Genomic DNA, 624 nt, shown 5'->3' on the forward strand with positions numbered 1-624 from the left:
TTTTCTGAAGATTTCATCCAAATCTGTTCATTAGTTTTTATCTGATCTTTGCTAACAAACAGACAAAGAAACCAACAGACACAACAGAAAACAGAACCTCCTTGGTGGAGGAAACATGAAGAAGCAGAGAGAAGTTTTAAACAGAGGGGATACCGGTGACCTTTGACCCTATGAACCTTGAAGTCAACAGGCATCATCTTTGACCCATGAGGTGTAGGTAGGTAGGTAGGTACATTTATTTATATAGCACTTTTCAGCACGAGGCGACTCAAAGTGCTTTACAACACAGAACAAAATTACAGACAGAGTTAAAGAAACAAAATTACAGACAGGTGCAAGATACAATGATAACTAATTGTCTAAATAAGCTAAGCTAAACTAAACAGATCTAAGCAAGACTAAATGTACAGAACTAAACTAAGCTAAAACTAAAACTAAAACTAAAACTAAAACTAACGGTACCGAACTATCTAAAAGTACCCTAGGCCCGCTATACAGCCAAAGTTAAACCAGACATATCTAAGCATGAGCTAAGACAGTCAAAATTAGTAGCTAAACTAAACAGATCTAAACATGACTAAATGTACAGAACTAAACTAAGTGTACAGGAAGATAAAGCTAAAC

Source organism: Kryptolebias marmoratus, linkage group LG8, assembly GCF_001649575.2.
Source record: "Kryptolebias marmoratus isolate JLee-2015 linkage group LG8, ASM164957v2, whole genome shotgun sequence".
In the NCBI taxonomy this organism is placed as follows: domain Eukaryota; kingdom Metazoa; phylum Chordata; class Actinopteri; order Cyprinodontiformes; family Rivulidae; genus Kryptolebias; species Kryptolebias marmoratus.